The sequence below is a fragment of the Triturus cristatus genome, chromosome 8 (genome assembly GCF_964204655.1).
Source record: "Triturus cristatus chromosome 8, aTriCri1.1, whole genome shotgun sequence".
Lineage (NCBI taxonomy): Eukaryota > Metazoa > Chordata > Amphibia > Caudata > Salamandridae > Triturus > Triturus cristatus.
Genome location: NC_140591.1, coordinates 927,458,549 through 927,479,410, shown reverse-complemented (window position 1 = coordinate 927,479,410; position 20,862 = coordinate 927,458,549). Strand labels below are relative to the sequence as shown.

Here is a 20,862-nt window from a genome sequence, read left to right as displayed (position 1 = left end):
CACCTAAGTGCCAGGATACCCTCCCAGGTGACACTGCACTCTACAAATTCACATATCATAACTTAACATTACATAACATAATATATTTAAAGGATTCTGCCTAACCAGTTACACTTTGGCTACTATTGAAAAGAGACCTAATAAAACCATGCTCACCTCAGACCTCAGACATGAGTAAGATGGGCACTATTCTATTCCAGGATTGTAAACATTATGGTTGAAATACAGCACATTTATTCTAGGTAATAATAATACAGTTGATTGGTTATATTTGGCCAAAACTAAACATACAATTTAACTTGCAAAAAGTACAAAATTAAGGAATATTGAGATAATTCACATCTTTTGGGAACAAAAACTCACTTCATTGAAGCACTAGCTGCAACATTCTTTATAGGAGCATGCCATGATCCCTATTATCTTCAATTTTGATCAAGTTTACAAACACAGTGAAGAGGACGTCTAAGTCCTTTAAAAATTGCAGCAGAATTAGTTCCAAAATTAACAGCTCACTCTTTTTTCACTTGCGGTAAATGAAAAAATAGATATGTGTGACAGGTAGTAATATTGCGCCTTTTGTGAACCAGATTTGCATTATTGATCTTGGTTACAAATGATTCGTCCAATTTGCCTACATAAATGTAAACTATTCCTTACCCTGTTAGATTTTCACCTTTCTGGAGCACTGAAATGAGACCGGGTGTTCAAACTGTCATGGCTTTTATTGTTCTCATGTCTCCCATCTCCTTTTCAAATTCATTACTAAGGCTTAAAAGCAATGGAATTCTATCTTCATTGATTATTTCCTTGTTGTTGATGGCTGGACAAATTAGGCTTCATTTTAAAATGCAGTCGCAAATCTTTACCTTCGCGTTACTACCTAATATGGTTCTAGACATAAAACTGGAATTCACAAAAGATGTTTAGAGAGTAAGAGATTTCCATTCCTCCTCTTGAAACTTTTTGAAAATGTATTTTCTCAAGTGAAAAGGTACACATGTATATTATCAAATGAGAAAAAGAAATAAGGCTAAATGCATTTGATTAATTCTTTTTTCTTCTTTGTGGGGAAATAATATTCCATGTGGAGAAACCACTTACTCTATTCCACAGTCAATTTAACAGTTGTTTACTTTCCTTTACCATGTGGGAATCAGATGTATTCCTACTAGAGGTGGGCGGAGCTGCAGCGTTTTACTCCATGGAATTTTGCGGGGTTACATACAAACTCTGCGAGATTCTGAAGAGTTCTGTGAGTGGGGTTGATTCGGCATGTTGTGCTGCTCATGCTCATTTTTAACACCAGGGGCGTGTTCCACACTGTAAAATCAGCATGAACGGCACCACGTGGCATGCCAGAGGGCTCTGGTTTTATCTGCCACTCCAGTAGATTTTCCACCTGAGCGGTTGTTTTCCCAGTGCGAATGGTCACAACCTGCCGTGGCCGACTGCGTTCTGAAAATATCACCAGTAGGCATTCTAGTACACAACAATCACGCTAGGAGACGTAAATTTCACTTGTGCTTACCAACTTAATGTTGCCAAGTCATATGCAAGAAAAAACTCTGCCAGCCGGCACTTGGCGGATGTTTGCCAGAACTCTGCGATACTCGCGTAGCGTAATGTGATCAAAACTCTGGCAACTCCTCTGGTGGAGCGGAATTTTCCACCCGAACCTAGTTCCTACCCTTGTCAGAAATAAATATGAGAGCGATTCCAGGACAGGAAGGACCAGGAGAGGCGTATGTGAATGTTTAGGTTTCTAGATATTCATATAAGTCAAGGGCATTGCCCAGAAAGCGTATTCCTGTTTCATAGGAGGAGATTTACTTAGAGAGAAACATCTGAAAAAAGTAAACCCTTTTTTTATTAGAATATTGCCTTTTATGAGTTGCAAAAAAAGGGGGGCTGCTTGAACCGCTGGTCTGACTCACATTCCCCGCATCATTGCTGGCGCTGTGCCTACCTGTTTGGCTGTGTTTGGTGGTTCTTCTCCCTTCGTTGCTGCACTGGATGCTCCCTCCCGCCGTCGCATTGGTAACCTTGGCGACCGCTGTGTGGTGGGAGCTCAAAACCACAACTCCCAGGCTTCCTAGTGGCAGCTCACCGGAAGTGGAAGCGGGCACCCGGCATTTCGCGCCTGAAGGCGCTACAAAAATAACTCCATCCCCGGCAGAGCGGGGGGCTGCTTGAACCGCTGGTCTGACTCACATTCCCCGCATCATTGCTGGCGCTGTGCCTACCTGTTTGGCTGTGTTTGGTGGTTCTTCTCCCTTCGTTGCTGCACTGGATGCTCCCTCCCGCCGTCGCATTGGTAACCTTGGCGACCGCTGTGTGGTGGGAGCTCAAAACCACAACTCCCAGGCTTCCTAGTGGCAGCTCACCGGAAGTGGAAGCGGGCACCCGGCATTTCTCGCCCGAAGGCGCTACAAAAATAACTCCATCCCCCGCGTCGCGGGACCGCGCGCGGGTGGCGCCGGTCTAAGCCCGGGCAAAGGGCGGGCCGTCTGTGGCCGTCCGGGGCAGGACGAGGCAGGGCAGGGCCATACCTCTGGGCTGTATATATTGCATTACGTGAGCTTGATCCCTTTGGCCAGTGACTTGTTGCCGCGTCCTATTTGGTGTTGTCGTATAATTACTTGTGTTACTATTTGCACTGTTCTTTCTAACTATGGGCAAGCCCAGGTCCGGGTGTGTACATAATGGCCCGCAACCTCCAAATCCTCTTAACACCCCCCTCCCTAGTCTGACTGCCATCGATCGGATGTTGCAAAAGACCATCGGGGTGGTTTCTTCAGCCATTGAAAGTACTGAGAGGCGTCTCTCTCTCCCAGCGGGTATGCTTCCCCCCCTTAACAATGAATCTACTTTTATATCTAATTTACAGGAGTCACTATTAGCTCCACCCTTTATTGGACTTCCGGAAGTTCGTTCCACGCAAATACCCGGGGATAATTTAATTCCTCTTCCGCTGGTACAATCAGATCCTATTACTGCGGAACCCAGGTTATCTTTGTCCCCTGTTATTTTTCCTAGTGACCCTCTTCTTGAAGTTTCTTTACATGAGAATTTCACAGTTGAGGAGGGAGTAATACTACCGCCAAACATAATTGAAATTTCTGGTTCCGAACAGCTTACTAATAACTATCCATTACGTATGACAACTAGAGAGCAAAAGGCAAAAAGGAGGGGACACCCTCGATTAACTTAAAGGGAAAGGGACCCCACAAACCACGTACCATTACCAATAAACCAACTGAAAAAGGCAAAAAGGCCTCTAATACTACCCCAGCTATTCCCCCTATTTCCAATACTAGTGATTCGTTATTGGGGGAGGGATTTTGGGGGAAAATGGAGAAATTACTAACGACTTTTACGGAACCCATTATGGCGAAATTAATAAATATGGAAGCCAGGGTTGACCACTTGGAAGATGTGATAAAGGCGGAATTACATCCAAAACGGGTAAATGACCATGTACCACACAATTTGTTGCCCACGACGAATTGTAACCCTAATATACAACCTCAGTTGGTTGAACCTTCCGCTCAGCAGACATCTGCCAGATTGGAAAATACCGATTCGACAGGGCTAGCATTACCAGGGCCTCCCTCAACTCTTCCAAACATTCTTCCATCTGCTATAGGAGCAGTCGTTGATGTTCGGGAGGCCATTCCCACTCCTAGGTTACCCATTATCAATCTGCCCCCGGAGGCTTTACCTTACACTGTGGTATTAACTAACGTCCCTCCCCTTCTTCCTAATGTACGTGAACATTGGTCCACCTTGAGAAACAAATCTTTACATTTCTTATCAGTCAAATCTGGGTTAAACACCGCTCTGTTCTCTAATTTTAAGATGGCCACAAGAGTTGCGTGGGTTGGTCCAACTCCCAAATCATTAAGAGGTGACTGCGTGATACTTTCATTTCGGTCACCTCTTTTGGTTAATGATATCCTAGAGACATGTTTTTTAGGTCAACTTCTCACCGATCATGTTAGTATTGTCCCACTTGCCTATTTTTATCCGTCCTCTCGGCAGGAAAGAACGCGAGGTTTTCGCCCTCTACCCCCTACTCGGGGGCACTTAGAGGGCGGGAGTTATGCTATCCCAATTTACAACCGTTTTGATATCCTCAGTGGATTGGACAATAATGATTGACAGCAAATTAACGCCCTATCTAACTCCTGCCTACCTGTTATGCCAATTGTGCTGCCTTCTGACTCACTGATTATTACCAATGATGTACTTACTATGGACAGTTTGTGTTTCGGAATTGATGGTTCCTTGGGAGGGGTTGTGAGGACCGCAGAGCCTATTGAAGATCCAAGAGCGAGTAGTTTATCTCCACTCAGGATAGATACATCCCAGGCTCCTATCACTTGTCCTTTGACTGATACTTTAATTTGTAACATCTGCTACTGGAATATTGCTGGAATTAAATCCAAAATTGGCAACCCCCTATGGCAGAATTTTTATTTACCAGCAAGAACTTCTATGTTTCCAAGAGACATGGACAGGGGACCCAGCTCATATTAACGGGTTCATAACATATCATACTCCAGCAGTGAACTCTGCACATGGCAGAGCAAAAGGAGGTCTGCTAATTTATGTATCCAATAAACTGCTCATATCAAAGGTTCTTGAGCCAGTCAAAGATCCTCACTTTCAACTCCTGATATTGGTTTTCACTACAACCTCTCCGATTGTTTTAATTAATTTTTATAATAATTTTCCCCTAGAGGAGGCTCCTATTATAATTAACAAACTGGCCCACCTAGTGTCTTATCAAGAAAAATCTTTTGGTCACAATTTGATGATCCTCCTTTTGGGTGATTTTAATTGTACTTTGTGCAATATGGTTACCGATAAGAGATGTAATATAGGGAGAGAAGACGGCGCGAGTTCCTTACATTTTAATCACTCTCATTTGGGAGAACATTATAATGAATTTTTGGGTCAATTTGATCTGGGCTTTTTAAATGACATTTGTACAAATCCCTTCCCCCTTCCACCAACTTTTAACGGTCGTGGTTGCTTTTCAACCATAGACTTTGCATTAACCACAATTCGCCATGCGGGTAGGATTGTTAACTTTAACGTTTCTTATATGGCGTTGAGTGATCATTTCCCATTATGTTTAACCATCTCTATTCCCAAGGGATCTGTTTCTGAGAATAGAGCCAGGGATATATTGTGGAAAAATCTGACCATTGGTCGTACCAATGGTTACACACTTAAATGGGATATGGTCGATCAATCTCAAGTACTAACTTCTGTATTAAGTAAATGTGTCCCGGAATTCCAGACTTGCCTTTCAGAGGATGCTCTACCAGTTAATATCCTTGCTTCCTTTTCGACAATCTGTGACGAAATTAAATCTTCCTTAACGAGGAAATGTAAAAGTAATTCCGAACAAAGGGATGGTTGGTTTAACTCTAGTTGTACTAGAGCATATTCAAATCTAAAGAAAATGTTATCTATTCATCCTCGGTCTACGGAAGATATTCGTGAAGCTAGGAAAGCCTATAAATTAGCTTTAAAGGAGACAAAAGACGAGTTAAGGAAAGAATCTTGGGATGCGCTCCATCAGGCCTCGGTCACCAACGATTGCGCAAGGTTTTGGAAAATCATTAGAAACCCCTTTCTTACAGAAGCGGTCTGCCCCTCCATAGAGATAGCCATCCCAGAGGATAAATGGATTGACCACTTCTCTAATGTATACAAGGGTGATGGCTTGTTTTATCCCCCTTGCAAACCCTTGGATTACCCGCTTTTTGGCAATATGCAGTTTCGCTTAGAAGAGGTTGAAAAGGCCATACTAATGAGTAAAGGTGGGAAGGCCCCTGGTCCTGATGGCGTGCCTATAGACGTGTTTAAGTCTCTTCCATCTCTGTGGGCCCCTCTTTTGGTTCAGGTGCTTAACGCAAGCTGTAGGACGGACTTATTGCCTACCTGGGTGGAGTCGATTATAGTCCCAATTTACAAAAAGGGGGATAGACTTGACCCGGGTTGCTATAGGCCTATTTCCCTTTTAGATTACTATACTAAAATAGCTGGACGCGTTATCCTGGACCGTTTACTTTCATGGGTTGAGACTAATGCTATTTTATCCGATTTACAATACGGATTTTGTCCCGGCCTGGGTACAGTGGAACAGGGCCTTAACTTTTTAATGCTCACTGGGAAGTACACCAGGGCTAAGAAGGAGAACCTGTTCGTGGCTTTTGTTGACCTCTCAGCCGCTTTCGACTGTGTGGTCCATTCTAAACTATGGACACTCTTGGATCAAATTGGGGTTGAAGAAAATATTATCTATTTTCTTAAATGCTTTTATAGTGATGCATCTGCTCGGGTCCGTTTTGGACGAACGGGAGAGTGCACGGGCAAAATCCCCATTAGGTGTGGTGTTAGGCAGGGTTGTGTCCTGGCACCACTCCTTTTTAACTTGTATATTAACGGATTAGAGAACGCCCTGTGTAATACAAGTTTTGATCCCCCACATGCAGCTGGTCGTCCTATTCCGTTATTAATGTATGCGGACGATGCCGCACTAATGTCTCGCACCCAAGTGGGTCTACAACGCTTGGTTGAGAATTTTGCCCTTTTTATGAAAGATTTGGGCTTACGAGTCGATATATCAAAAACCTTCATCATGCGCTGTGGTAGAAGTGCAAAAGTTAAAAAGACTATATTTATTGAGGGTCAGCAGTTATCTTGTACAAAGCAATTCTCCTACCTGGGTATTTTATTTACCACGAAGAATGCTTGGAGCGAGGCTATATTAGCTAAAAAATTGGTAATGAGTCGTGCAATTGCCGCCCTTAGATCCTTCTCGAGAAAATTAGGCACCAGACCACCTGTTGAATTAATTAAGATCTATAAAGCCAAAAGTGTTTCGGCCGCAATGTATGGTAGTGGGATCTGGGGCTTTGCTGATGTTTCTCAGCTTCAGGTTCTTGAAAATTCCTTCTTAAAATTTATCCTCGCTGTTCCTAGGAGTTCCTCTAATTTTATTTGCCACTCGGAACTGGGTCTTTCTTTTATATCTGACCTTATCAAGTTGGAACCGGTGCTACTTTGGCATAGGGTTTGGACAAAAGAAGAACCCAAACTCAATAGAGTCATACTGGCAGATGTCTTAAAATTAGATGGATACTCGAGGATACCGTGGTTGAATTATGTTCAAAAATTCTTAAGTGACATTGGCAAATTGGACTATTTTTTCAAACCCCATACCATGTCCGATATCTCACGGAAAGAGCTCAAAAAAGAGGGGTTGCTCTTTCTAGAATCCCTAAGAATTACTGCTGAGATTACAAAACCCACTGTTTTAAATCATCACCTAATCTTAACTTCTTTTAATATTCAGCCCTATTTGATCCATGTTACTAGTAACTATGACAGATTTTTATTAACCTGTTTTAGGCTGGGCCTATTTCACAGATTGGTAAGCTTCCCATCAGTTAACAACTGGTCCCATATATTACCTCCTTGTCCCTGCGATGGAAGTTCTCCCCAAAGCACAATGCATGTTGTTTTATTTTGTAAATTTTACCATCAAATGAGGAGTGTCCTTTTGTTACCTTTTTTAAGAGAGGTTGGTCATCGGCAATGCCGCCCGGCCATGTATGAAATTCAACGGTTGGACATTTGCCTTTGTGTTGCAACTATCACATTGTACTTAAAGAAAGTGATTTTTATTAGAAATAGGATTATCGTGTAAATGGTTTCTCTCCCTATTCTCTCTTTTGTTAATGTATTTTCCACATGATGTGTCTTTTTAATAATCTCCTTTTTATAATGAACTATATTGTTGTTATTTTACACTTTTATGATTGTATTCATTCACAATCGAATAAAGTTACAAATTGAAAATTGAATTGAGTTGCAAAAGTTTTTTGCTCTCATAGAAAGATGTTTGTGCTTGGCAGTTGAACTTACACGTGCAAATAGCTTTGTGGAGATATTTTCCAAAAACTGCTTAACTTGTAAAGAGAACAACACATCTCATTCCAGGATAAGCAGGTTTGAGAAACACATCACTTCCAGATGAATTACCACAATATTGCGGTTAAAATATTGTGATACACAAATTTTTATCAATATGGCCAACTCAAATAGTTTGGAACAGAATATAGAAGATAAGAATAATTTTGTTAGGTGTATAATATTGTATTTTTTAAGCTATCATTGTATATAATATCAATGGATTGAAAATACAGTTATACAAAATATTCTTTTTAATTAATTTGATGGATAATAGTTATTGTACCATTATAAGGTATTAGCAGTATAATAATATTTGTATTTAATTTTGTTAGTATTGTTTGCAATTTTAATGTGAAAGGCACATTTTTAAATTAAATTAGGCATTTTAAATTTAGTAGTGGGCTGTTAGTCTTATAGGGGATTAGAGTGGAACGTTAATTTAAATGTTAATTATTGTTTGTAATTAATAATTATGTTTATGGAATCTAATGTATTAATTGATAATATACTATGTAAATGAAATGATTGATTGCTATGTTATTTATTTATTGTTTTGTTTTATAATGAATTGTTAATTAGTTGCTCAGTTTTTTCATGATTTTCTATTCATTGTTTCATTTTAATTATTTTGTGTAATATTTAATTTGGTATTAATAACGATTAATTTGTATATAGTTTTATTAATTTCAATTGTTTATTGGTGTATGATATATGTGTGGGTGGAATGGGAAGTATAATATTTTTCAATATTCATATGTTTTTTCTTTTAAAATGCATTTGTAATATCTAATTGTATTTGCAGGATTTAATTCAATTTGAATTTTTCAATTTATATATTTTTACCTTAAATATTTTTTAATTGATTTTATTTTGTTCTATAATTAAATGTTATCTTTTTTTAAATATGGAGTTGGCCTAGTAAATCAGACCACTCTAAAGTTTCCCACTTTCCCTACTTTTGCTTACGGTGGAAAGTGAATAAAAAATCGAAGCTCTCTGAAGTCCAAAACTTCCCTTGCCTCTGCTCACATTACATTTATAGTAGTAAATTTGAACCCGCAAAAGTCCAACACCTTCCCTATTGTTGCTCGGATTGGAGCAAAAATAGTGAATCTAACCTCTCCATAGCCCAATACTCTTCATACAGTTGCTTAGATTCGAGTGGGAATTTTATAAATCTAAACCTTGAAAGCCCAACACTATCCCTACTGTTGTGTTTTTTAAAAAGAAATAGGAGATGTATTGGAAACCTACCCCCTTCAATGTCCAACACTTTCCCTACTGTTGTTTACATTGGAATGCAAACAGTACATCTAATCTCTCCAAACTCCAACAATTTTTTCAACGTTTGGTTATGTTTGAGTGGGAATAATATGTTTGACCCCTCCGCAGTCCAGCAATGTCCCTACTGTTGCTGAAATTGGAGTTTGGATAGTAAATCTAACTTCTCCAAAGCCCTATAATGTTCCTACTTTTATTTACATTGGAGTGGGAATAATAAATCTAACCTCTCCAAGTTTCATTGCTTTTCCATTTTTGCTTCTGTTGGAATGGGAATAGTAAACACGACCCCTCCAAAACCCAACATTATTCCTATTGTTGCTCAAGCTGGAGTGGGAATAGTAAATCTAATTAACATGTTCCCTGCTTTTACTTACATTAGAATGGGAATAGTAAATGTGTACCCCCCCAAAGGTTAACACATCCCCTACCTTATTTTACATTTGAGTGGGAATAGTAAATCTGCCCCAGCGAAAGTCCAACTTGCCCTACTATTGTTTAGTTGGGGAAAAAAAAATTGTGTATATATGGACACAGATGCTCCGCTGATCTACATGCCAAAGCAAAGTCCTGATTAGCTGATCGTAACTTCACAGAAAAGTTGTGGCTGCAATTTTATTTGTGGGGAAATAGTTTCCAGGGATGAACATTTCTGTCAAAGTGAATAAAGGGGTCAGGGTAGAGGTACCCAGACCCAATGGGTGAGTTAAAGGGATCCTGGAGAGAAACATAAAGGCTAATAAATTGCCTTATAACGTTTTTTTCTCAATGAGCGGGAATCCGCGTATCCCCCACAGTGCTCAGCGAGACCCCGTCCCCTGTGTAGCTGTAAATCCTGATGCAGCTCATCAGATGCCCCACCCCCTTTGTCTACCACTCTGCAAACGTGCATCCTGATGCACTACTGATTCAGGATTGAAGTTCCCTTGGATGCTGTGGGTCCTGTGGGGCTAAGAGACTCTACTGTTACCTCCAGTAAGTCCCGCACAGTGGGATTGCAAAGGCCTGATTGGAGGCCACGCCCCTTTCTCAACCATTCTACAAAGGGGCCTCTTGGCGCACTACTGGTTGGGGGATGAAGTCCTCCTGGCTGCTGAGGGTCGTTGGGGGCCGAGAACCCCTATTGTTGCCACAAGTAATTTCCCCACAGTGGAATTACTAAGATATCACTGCAGGCTCCATCCCCTTTCTCAACCACTCTGCAAAGGCGACTCCTGACGCACTTCTGGTCAGGTGAGGAAGTTCCCTTGGCTGCTGAGGGTCGTTGGGGGCCAAGAACTCCTATTGTTGCCACAGGTAAGTCCCAAACTGCAGGATTGCTTAGACCAAATTAGAGGCCCCACGTCCTTTCTCAACCACTCTGCAAAGGGGCCTCCTGACACACTACTTGTTGGGAATTAAGTCCCCTTGCCTGCTGAGGGTTGCTGGAGGCCAATAACCCCTATTGCTACCACAAGTTAGTCCCCAGAGAGGGATTGCTGAGACTTCATTGGCGGCCCCACCGCCTTTCTAAACCACTCTGCAAAGGGGTATCCTGGTGCACTGCTGGCTGGGGATGACGTCCCCATGGCTGCTGAGGTTCGTTTGGGGCCAATAACTCCTATTCTTGCCACAAGTAAGTCCCCCACGGCGGGATTGTCAGATCTCATTGGAATCTCAGGCCCTTTTCTCAAACTCACTTGAAAAGGGCCTTCTGGTGCACTACTCGTTGGGCGATGAAGTCTAGGGGGAGCGCACCAGTAAACTCCACTCTACAGGTGGATGGCAGAGGTTTTGCTGAACTCTGCATTCCAAGTGGAGCGCGGAGTGGCAAAACTCTGCAAACTCCGCTGATGGAGCGTAGTTTACTGCCCACCCCATCAGAGACTCACACACCCACTCACAGACCCACTAAGACACTTGACTCCGACCGACTGATTATGATGGTTCCAAACACTGCTTGGAAAGTCTCCCATTGACTTCAATGGGAGCCTTTGCTCCGACCGACAACACAGGCTCCCATTGGGAAAAGTGGTGGTTGTGGAAAATCTTACACCCTGTCGCAGGCACCCCATGGTGCCTGACACACTGTTCATGGTTGGAAAGAGAGGACCCCCAAGGGCCCCAACTGGATGCCTCCAGGTGAAGTTGGGCCTGCTACGTCCCCCAAAGTCAGTTTCCGACAGTTGTTTCATGTTGGACAGACTGATTTGGAAAGGCTGTCTGAATCCGACATCGTACTATGTCAGCCGGAAACGCAGTCCATAGACCTCCACGATTGTTTTCCAATCGATTGGGACTCTCCGAATGCCGGTTCTTCTATTGTAATCGGTCAGGCGGAAATCTTTCTGAGTCGATTTGAAACATGGGTTCCGACACAGGTTAGGAAAATTCGAATGCCGTTTGGAGCCTTTCCGACCGACATCGTGATGAGGCCCTTATTGTCAAAGGTTGGTGGTTACAGGTAGGAAATACAATTTTAAAAACCTTACAAATTCACCTAAAAAAACAAAAGTTACAAGGACATTATAGTTTGGAAATAGAATTTAAAAAAACATAGAAATTCACTGAAAAAAGTAAAAGGTTAGAGAGACATTGTAGGTAGGCTCAGAGTTCTCTCATACAGAACCAGTGAAATTCAGCAGTTATACTTACCTGAGCAAACTATAACTTACACCCCTGCAATGTACTGCTTATGACCTCACATATTATATCACTTATAACAGGGAGAGTAACATCACTGATAACATCACTGGTGACATCTCAATTGGCATCACTGAGGACATCATCCACAGAACCACTCACACACCCACTCACATCCCTATATAACCTATTATACACCCACTCACACACCCAAACAAGTACTTACATACCCATTCAGAGACCCATACAAGTACTTACACAACCACTCACTCATCCATAGAGCTACTCACACACCAACTCACTCACTCATAGAGCCTGTGCATACAACCAGTCTCTCACCCATACAGCCACTCACAGTCACACACTCACCCATACACCTTCTGACACACCCAGTTATTAACTTATACAGCCACTCACACACCAACTCACTCACCCATACAGCCTCTCGCCAGAGCCACTCATTCACCTATACAACCACTCACACAGTCACTCACCCATGCAGTCTATCCCACAGATACTCACTCTTCCATATGGCCGCTTACACACCAACTTACCTAACCAAACACTCACTCAAACAGCCGCTCATTCACCCATACAGCCACTTACACACCCAGTCACTCACTCATACAACCACTCAGACACCCACACACTCACCCATACAGCCACTGAAACTGACTCAAACACCCATACAGCCACTTATAGAGCCAATCACTCACCCACACAGCTACTCAGACAACCACTTATACACCCATACAGCCACTCACACACTTGTACAGTCACTCAGACACCCACTAACACAGTGACTCACAAACTATGTTAAAAAGGAATTACTCATTAGTAGTACACAAAGTATATTAATGTAACTTTTGTGGTATCTTAGTATATACGTTTAGCACACAAACAACTTGAGAAAACACTCACAATCACTGGATGATGTCACAAGTGATGTCTTCAGTGATGTCATTTGAGATGTCATCAGTGATGTCACTGACCATGTCATGATGAGTGATGTGATATATGAGGTCGTAAGCAGTGCATTGCAGTGGTGTTAGTTATGGTTAGCTCAGGTAATTATAACTGCTGAATTTCTCTGATCTTCTACAGGTGAAATGTCAGCCTAACTATAACATCCCTATAACTTTTGATTTTTCAGTGAATTTCTAACATTTTATTTGTGAAAATATATATTTATAAGACAACCTCCTGTTGCACCCTGACTGTTGTGAAGTGGTAGTGCTGTGACTGGAGGACTACGTCAGCTAGAAATTCAGATCTTGGTGGTTTTCCGAAGTAGATCTCAGTATCATTTTTCTCAGTACACTATTGCACTTGTAGTGTGTACATTTCATAAAGTCTTTCATATTACAGCAATGATTTACAAAGCCAAGAAGCATTTGTGAGAAATTGGGTTGTTTGTTGATTAAGGTGTGAACCTTGCTCAAGCAACAGCCACAATCCCTGTCAGGGTGAACCACCAAGTCACTAAATTAACCTGTGCTTAACCCTCTCGTAGATTGGCACAAAGCAGTCTGGCTTAACTTAGAGGCAATGGGTATAGCATGTATGCAGCCCACAAACAGTAATAAAGTGAAAATAGAACACAAGAAAAATCCCACACCAATTTTATAAATAGAGTAAATTGTAATAAATTATTTCACACCAAAACAACAAAAGTCCAACCAGTTGTACTTGAGTTACACATTTTCAGAATTTAAGGTAATAACTAGCACCTTTAAGATTCACCAAAGGCATCTAGTTTCGAGAGACCAGGTAAAAGTTTAAAAATATGGCCGACCATGATGGAGTGTGAGTCAAATACAAAAAAGTGTGTTGAGTCAGGTGGGTGGTTACCTTAGGACTTAGAAGGATTTTCCACAAAAAATCTCTGAGAAGGTAGAAGTTTAGTGGGACAAGGCTGCAGGCAGTATCCTGGGAGGAGGCATCGATATCAGGGATCTGCTGGACGAAGTCGCGGTGAGGATTTCTTCGTTCAGACTTAGTCTCCATTTTAGAATTCAAAAATCTCCTGAGGGACCAGGCTGGAGGCTGTAGCTGAGGAGAGTTCTAGGAGGCCAGATACCCCTTTGATGAAAGACCGTTGTACATGATTTACTGTTGTGGAGAGGGATGTAGAGGTTGCTGCTGTGAAGTCAGGTCAACCAGCGATGCATCTTGGCAGATAGACAAGCAGGTTGATCAGGTCTCATCTTGCCTCTCAGAGCAGTTTTTAGGCAAACATTTTCTAAGTCACAAGGTTTGGATTTTGACTATCTGGGAACCACTAACACCACAGCAAAGGGACAACCTGGAGATACACCCCTTGGTGTTTTAGGATTCACCCAGAATAGGTCTGGGTTCAAGATGGTTGGAGTCTTTTCTCTTCCTGAGGTGCTGATCAGGGGGGCACCCACCTAGCCCTTGGAGTCACTCTAGTAGTCCTGGGTTCAAGCAGTGGGACAGGGCTCCAGCAGCATGGCTGGCCTCTGAGAGTTTAATGCAAGCTATGTGAAGCAAAGCAGGCTTCCAGGTGCAGGAAAGCAATCTTGCAGAGTACACAACAGGCAGTCCTCTGAGAGTCCTTCCACAGATTGAGAAAGTGAACTGAAAAGTGGATCTGAGGGTCCTATTTTTATACCTGGTGCCTTTTTTGAAGTAGAAGTTTCTATAGAATTCCCTATGAAGTGCTTGAAGTTTCCTGCTTCCCCTGCGCTGGCTTATGTCCGTCTAAATGAACAATGCAGGGGTGGCAAGTCCTTTTTGTGAAAGCGGAGCACAGCCTATTCAGTTGTAATTGGGGCTGTGCCCAGCTCTACCCCCTCATCCTGCCATTTTATGTTCCATTCAGACGCATCTAATCCCTCTATTGTGCGGCTGCAAGCATCTATCAATACACTAAAGCCTACAGTCAGACATAACCCTCAGCACGAGGGCAAGCAGGTTTCCCAGTGGGAAAACAATCTCCATGTGGAGAGATAATAAAGATAAATACGCAAAGGTACCTGTAAAAGTCAAATAGACATGTGGAATTTCGCATCCGGTTGAAAACACACATTCAAACATTTTGCTCAAATAATGTGAAAGGAGTACTATGACTGTCTTTGATTTCCTAAAGTACCTCTTTGTTTGTGTGAACTACAGAAAATTTATTATTTAAATTGTAATAATATCTCCTATGCGAGCAATTTTTTTGACATTTAAGCTATGTCTTTGAGAATCAGACACAAAATATTTATGTGTTTATTTCCTGTGATATATGTATTTGTTATTGCTCTCCCCCAACAACTTCTTACTGACATCCCCTTTTTTCCATCCACTGGTTATTCTATTAGTAGAGACCTCTAAATCTTTGGAATAGCTATGTAAACATTAATGGAATATCTTGTGGCAAAATTATATTATAGCATGACTGCAGACTGACTAAATTCTCTCTCTTGGGAATACCTATGCTGACGTTTTCAAAAGTGGATGTGGGGTGTTGGAAGAAATGTCACATTTAGCTGTGTCCCAGTTTATTAAATGTTTTTTTCCCTCTGGCTTTCTAAGTGGTGTTAGAACGCTCAGAGTGTGTGATGCATGTGCGTTATTAGTAGTGAGTGTTCTACTGCTGCAAATTGAAGGATTACCTGAGCTACAGACATCTTGTTCCTGGTGGGGTGCAGTCAGGAGAGAGGCCTGAGCTAAAATGTGGCGTTATCTGTAGCGTGTAACTTTAGACCTGCAAACTGCTTGGACGTGTGGCAACAAATCTACGTGTTACATATGTCAGTCTAAAAAGCTCAATATTCTAAAAATAGTGCACATGACTTATGCTCTTTGATTCAATCAATCAAAATAAGCTTTATTCGAAGTCACAAAGTGAATCATAAAAGCTACAAAATACATCGATAACAATGATTAAAAATTACCAAGAATAAAATTTAAAACAACGTACGAAATTCGTCCTTATAAAAAAATGTGCAGGCTTGAAGTATTAAAGAAGTACTAAAAAAGTACTAAAAAGACTAACATCATGACACAATAATATGATTACTGTTTACAGCTGCTTCCTATAGTTGATGACAGCCAACAAAAAACGCGACTTTACAAAACAAATAAAAATGTCTGGTAACGTTTGCAAATAGGTATACGCCAGGCGACAATATCTGAAACCCAACTGTAGTAACAAGGGTTTTATAAGTTTCTGTTCCAGAAATAAGAAGTGTTTACAAAAAAAATACGGTGTGCATAGTGTTCTGAGATGAAGTATCATCACAAGTACAGTTCCCCATGTTGGCTGACCAATTGTTAATATTAGGAAAACTGATTAAGTGATGGAAAATATCCATCCGAAAACGGGTGAGCACAAACCGGTGACGAGAAGAATTATACACATTAGCTAGATATGGTTGCATGTAAACACTAGTCAAGATCAATTGGTTCCTCAACACAGTTGGTTTACAGATTTCAGATGCTAATCTGATTTCTTCCAAGAAAGAGATACATTTCAACTTCAAGGCTTTCCTCTGCACGGTGGCCAAACTATCGGGGAGGGTAAAATATTCAGGATGGCCAAGGTTTACCAAAAAATTATGGACATACTTGAGCCACGGAATTTTAAAAACCTTATGGGATTTTTGGCAGTCTGCAATTATGGCTCGATTTAAAATAGTGTATTCAGATGACCATATTTTGTGCCATAATAGCACTGGTTGGATCCTAATCAAATCTACTAGGTAGGGGGCACCTAATTCAGAGTGACATACAAATGTTGGTCTACTTTTCAGGAGTGCAAGGAGAGACCTGAGAAAAGCATTTTCTTCAAGCTGTAATACATTGATCTTTCCATGCCCCCATAGCTCAGCCCCATACATAGCAGAGGATCTGCACTTTACATTATAAATAGTCATCATCTCCTTTGGATGTTTAAAGCCGCACTGACTGGCAGAACTCAATAGGGCCATTTTTGTTTTCATAAAATGGAGTCACCTTGATTTAATAGCCCGTTGCCAATATCCTGATTGATTAAAAACGATGCCCAGATATGAAAAAGAATCTGTAAACTGGATGGTAGAACCCTCAATGGAAATATCACGACAGCGAGTGGCCTTCTTCCCAATTTTCATAGCGAAGGTTTTACCCATGTTGATTTTTAACCCCAAGTTAGACATATACTGAGGAAATTCGTCCACCAGACGCTGCAGGGCAATGGGAGTACGGGCCATTAACACCGCATCGTCGGCATAAAATAATGCTGGAATAGGCCTTTGTCCCACCTGAGGTAGATCTACACATTTACTTGCCAGTATGTCTCCTATGCTGTTAATATAAAGGTTAAATTGGAAGCGGGCCATTACGCATGCCTGACACACCCCTCTTCCTATGCTAAATGACTCGGTACAGGTGCCATTAAGACCGTAACGTACTCTGCCTCTGCCTTGGGCGTACAACTCTCTTAAGAAATTCACAATTTTAACATCCACGCCCATATTAGTCATTGTTGCCCATAACTTGTCGTGAACTACCAAATCAAAAGCCGAAGATAAATCAATAAAGACTAAAAAAAGATTACCACCTTTCATATGCACATACTTGCCAATTAATAAATCTAGGTTTACAGCCTGCTCTACGGTTCCCATCCCTAAACCCGTACTGAAGGTACAACTAAGGGGACGATAATTGATTACATATTTATGTCTGTAGGCTTAATTTCAAAGACAAGTGACTATAAAGTTACGGTCTCACACCATAGTGATCATAACCCTCTGTCAGCTGCAATACACTGGAGTGACTTATGGCGCAGGCAGGTGGATCAGCCCCGGGTTTGCGCCTTGACGGTGCCCAGTGATCAAGGCAGACGACTTAGATGGGGTATGGCCATGGAGGAACGGTTTATGGAAACCCTACTTCCCAAAATTGAGGGACCGATAGAAACTTGTCTAGATGACACTGCCTCGAACCTTCAGGTTGTCGCAGCTTTTAATTGTATCTGTGCACAAACCGTCAGGGATCTTACAAAACCTAAATCTAAGTACCCCCCAAAGCCCCACAAATGGTTTGATAGTAAATGCTCAAGGGCACATAGAGAACTGAAACTGGCTCTTAAGGCCAAGAAAAGGGATAAAGAACTAATCTCCCATCTAAGACGGGCCTATAAAGCCAATGCGAGGGCAAGGAAAAATGAAATTAAGAACAATGCTTGGACCGATCTTCTCAATGTAGATGTTTTAAAAAATAGTAAACAGTTCTGGGAAATCATCAACCACTCCTTTTTTACAGGGGAGAACAACCTGAATACAGATTGTGTAATTCCCGATGAGAGATGGGTACAGCATTTTAGCAAGATTTATGGGGGCGAACCATTAGTCTGCCCAAGCACCACTGAGGTGGCTTATGGTGCAGCCACAGTGGTATTTACGGAAGAGCAGGTCCTTAAAGCCATTAGGGATACCACAAAAAATAAGGCTCCAGGCCCGGACGGTGTCCCGGCAGACTTTTTTAAATATTGCCCAGTACTCTGGAGTAAAGTTTTGACCAGAGTATTCAGAGCAGCAGCCGAAGGATGCCTACCTCAAACTTGGGCAACATCCATAATAGTCCCCATTTTTAAGAAGGGAAATCGGGAGGACCCCGGGTGCTATCGCCCAATTTCCCTCATCGACTCTACTTTCAAAATCTTAGGTAGAGTCCTTTTGAATCAACTAAGGGAAAATATAGAACTGAATGGGGGACTCTCGAATATCCAATACGGCTTTCGTGAGAATAGGGGGACATTGGAACAATGTTCTAACCTCCACCTTCTAGTCTCCAGGTATACGGTGGCCGGGGAGGGGACAGTTTACCTGGCCTTCATGGACCTCTCCTCGGCCTTCGATCTGGTGAATAGAAGTAAGCTATGGACTATCCTACTAGAGCTAGGCATAGAGGAGCCCTTGGTGGCTTTTATGGCAAGGTTACATCAAGATCTCAAGGCAAAAATAAGAGTCACCAGGGACGGAAGGTGCACGGAAAGTTTTAAATCTGAAAAAGGGGTGCGCCAGGGTTGTATCCTGGCCCCCCTTCTTTTTACTATTTATATAAATGGTTTGGGGAAACACCTAGAAACAGGATTGGCAGATGTTCCCCGTGTAGGCGGAGCTCAGATCCCAGCCCTCTTATACGCGGACGATGCCGTCCTGATAGCACGAACAGGGATTAGCCTACAGATTCTTCTGGACCGTTTTGGTTCCTTTATGGAGAATCTAGACTTGAAAATCAATGTCTCCAAGTCCCACACCATGATTATTGGTCGTAAAGTAAATATGTTGCAGAAAAAATCGTTTATTTGCAAAGGGGAGATCCTTTCTAGGGTCCCAGTCTTTCCTTACCTGGGAGTCCTTTTTGACCAAAGAGGGTCCTGGGTCTCCCAGGTTAAAGCTAAAAGTCTTAGCCTAGCACGATCTTCATCAGCCTTGCTGGCCTTTACAAAAAGACTGGGAGCTAAACCAATGGAGGCTGTGATTAAAATATACAACAGTAAGTGCGTTCCAATCGCTATGTATGGATCTGCGATTTGGGGCTATGCAGAGACGGCAAAAATACAGAGGGTAGAAAACGGTATCATCAGGAATATTTTATCTGTCCCAGATTCCACACCCACCTTCTCTATCCATGAGGAAATAGGCTTAGCATACATCTCTGATAAATTAAAATTAGCTCCCCTCCTTTTTTGGGTCAAAACGTGGTTGAATCCCGAGCTGACGCTAAACCATGCCATCCTCAAGGACGTCATTGCAAGGGATAACGCCATGAGAATTCCCTGGCTAAAATTTATTAAATCTACTTTACTAAGGCTAGGGAGACCGGAACTTTTTAATGACCCATCTAACATCAGGAGGGAGGATGTCAGATGGATTAAGCAGATGTTTCTGGAGAGGGTTCGTATGGATAGAGAAGATTTGGAATTGAGGAAACCCATGGTGAGGGCACATATCGTTTTAACTACTTCGCCCACCATGGAACTCTACCTAAAAACTGTGACTAACCCTCTTCATAGACTCCTACTGACTAAATTCAGGATGAATTTAATCCATTATTCTTTAGGAAATTTTCCGGTGTGGTCAAAACCTGATGATGGGCCGCCATGCGGATGTGATAATTTTTCAATTCAAGATACCCTCCATTTTATATTTTTTTGTGATTTTTACAGCAGTGAAAGGAGGAAATATCTATTCCCTGTCTTGAAAGCGGCGGGCTTTACTCAAATAAGGCCAGCCTTAATCTTCCTCCAAACGTTAGCAGATACTTACACCATGTTTAGTGTTGCTTGCTATCTAACTGCTGCATTTAGATCTAGGAAGAAAAGATTACCCCAGATTGACCTGTTTTAACTCAAACTTGTTTTTAAAGGAATACTTTTTGTAAATAGACTTGTACTTTCGCATGCAATAATCTGATGAAATGTAATCATTACGCAGAAAACCCTTTTTGTAATGAGATTAAGTGATGTTTTTAAATACTGTATTTGTGTTTGTTGTACGCCTTTTATGATTTTAACAAAAATCGAATAAAGAGTATTTTGACCGACCGTACTGAAGGTCAGAGAGGATATTGTTTGATTCCGCCCAATCCTGTAAGCAACCCAAAAGCATGCGACCAGCAACCTTAACCAGGCAATCCAAGAGGGAAATTGGTCTGTATTGTGCTGCGTTGTTACAGTCGCCCTTCTTGAAAATGGGGACGATAAGCGACTCAGGCCAGGTAGATAAAAAACCCTGAGTTTGGCAAGCTTTAAAAAGCAAAGTGAGGATAGGGCCCCAGAGGTCAATGTCAAGTTTAAACAGATCAATCGGGATGCCGTTGGACCCTGGAGCTTTGCCCCCCTTGCTTTCTTTCAGCACCAATCCGACTTCATCCAATGAAAAATCAGGATATCTACACACATTTGAAGGCCCAGTGGGTTTGGGAGCGTTAACAAGAGACAAAAGTCCATTATGTGGCAAGGCACTGGCG

The 20,862-nt window shown here is 41.8% G+C and overlaps 1 protein-coding gene across 10 annotated transcripts in view; it reads right to left on the bottom strand.

Moving 5' to 3' along the window:
• DMD (dystrophin) overlaps positions 1–20,862 on the bottom strand; it is a 7,596,173-nt gene that overhangs the window by 7,376,701 nt on the left and 198,610 nt on the right. The gene's annotated exons all lie outside the window — the stretch shown is intronic.